Genomic DNA, 1,951 nt, shown 5'->3' with positions numbered 1-1,951 from the left:
CTTTTCTGGCCTGCAGGCATACACACAGACAGAACATTGTATACTTAATAAATAAATAAATATTTAAAAAAAAGAAAAGTATAAAAGCAGCATCTAAACTATACTTTTTCAAAGACATATCTTAACACATTATTTAGTCTTTTTGAAACATGGCCTCACTGTATAGCTCTGGCTGACCTGTAACTCACTATCTAAACCAGGTTGGTACTCAGCGAAATCTGACTCTGCTTCTTGAGTGCTGGGATTAAAGGTGTATACCTCCATACCTGGCATTTTTAACACTTTTAAATAAATGAGTACATAAGGTTGTTTTCTTCAGTATGTTACCATTGTAAATCATATAGAAAAGTAGGTGTAGAAGCAGCTTAGAGTTGTCACACTTATCCATCTTTTCTGTCTTTCCTTTTAATGTCGTCCCTAAACTTAAATCCTTTTGCCTCTTAAGTATGTGCTGTCATGCTTTGATATTTTTTCTTTTGTATGTAGAAATGGGCCGCAGTCACAAAACAATCCGTTTGATTAGTGCTCTGATTACAAGCATGAGCTACCACATTTTTTCCCTGAAGATTTAAGTTTTAATTATGTGTATGTTTGTGGGTTGAGATGTTTATTGCCCATAGAAGCCAGGTATTAGATCTTCTTGGAGCTAAAGTTACAGACATTTGTGAGCTGCCTGATGTGGGTGTTGGGGATTGAACTCAGGCCTTGTGGAAGAGCAGTAGGGAGTTCTTAACCACTGAGCAATTTTTCCAGCCCCTATTTTTACTTTTTACTAGCTTTTTGACTTTGGTTAAGTTACAGAGCTTCTGAGCTGCTTTTTACTTCCCTAGAGGAAATGATAAGGTAATATCTAGTACAAGATTAAGATATGGAGAAGTAAATAAAGGTGTTGTGAAATTTCTTACGTTCATGAACTTCTGTATTAGACAGGTCTGTTTTTCTTATTCTGTTCCTGGTTCTCTGGTGGTTCCCTTATCCTTCTGAAGTTTTTATCTTATATTCCCCTAAATATAAGAAATATCCCTGACCTACAAGGTAACCAAAGACCACCCACACCCCCTTTTGTCTTGGGAATGTGGACTTGTGTTCTCTAGACTGCTTCCTCTTGAATGTGGGTGAAGTATTTTTAGGGTCCCAGAGAGAAAATCTGAGATAACGGCCAAGTCCTGGGAAGACCAGTTATAACCTTTGTTAATAGATATCACCTGTCAAGTTTCAGGAGATAGCACCCATGATCAAACTAGATCCAAATCAACCTGGAACTGTAGTGTCATTTCAATTGTATTTTCATAAATAAAGCTTGCCTGGGATCGGAAAAGTATAATAGCCACACTGGCCAGCCTTACAGACCAGGAAGGGCTGACATACACCTTTAATCCCAGTAGCTACACTAGTTGCCATAGAAATCAGGTGTTGTGTGCCTTTAATGCCAGTGTTGCACACCTTTAATCCTAGAACTAGAGGGGATTATGAGACGGGAGGAGACAGCTCTCAGACACAGTCTCATTCTGAGATTCCTGGAGGCAGGATCACCATTTTGGACTGAGGTTGAGATAAGAGCCAGTCTGACTGTTTTGCTTTTTAGATCTTCAGGTTGAACCTCAATTTCTCCCTGAGTTTTTATTAATCATGTTTCATGGAACAAACGCACAACCTATTGTTTCCTGTGGAAACAAAAGCAAAATCTCTTCTCCAAAGCATTTTTGATTTCCATTTGACAAATACGCTTTTGACTTTTTTTAAAAGTTAAGGCATTCTTAAAATATCTAGGCTGGTTTATTTTCACAGCAATCAAAAAATTCAAAATGAACACAATACTATACAGGGTCCAGACTCCCTGTGTTTCCCATCTTTACGTGGCTTTTTTCTTTTACATTACTTTTACTCTTTCTTTAAAGACTTTTTTTTTTTTTTTTTTTTTTTTTTGTTTTTCGAGACAGGGTTTCTCTGT

The 1,951-nt window shown here is 37.2% G+C and overlaps 1 protein-coding gene across 4 annotated transcripts in view; it reads left to right on the top strand.

Annotated features, from left to right (window-relative positions):
• The window catches only part of Fam13b (family with sequence similarity 13 member B), a 63,366-nt gene that overhangs the window by 20,783 nt on the left and 40,632 nt on the right, over positions 1-1,951 (top strand). The gene's annotated exons all lie outside the window — the stretch shown is intronic.

This window comes from Microtus ochrogaster, chromosome 18, assembly GCF_000317375.1.
Source record: "Microtus ochrogaster isolate Prairie Vole_2 chromosome 18, MicOch1.0, whole genome shotgun sequence".
Classification (NCBI taxonomy): Eukaryota; Metazoa; Chordata; class Mammalia; order Rodentia; family Cricetidae; genus Microtus; species Microtus ochrogaster.
The sequence above is the reverse complement of the archived record's forward strand: the minus strand, read 5'-3'. Positions and strand labels throughout refer to the sequence as shown.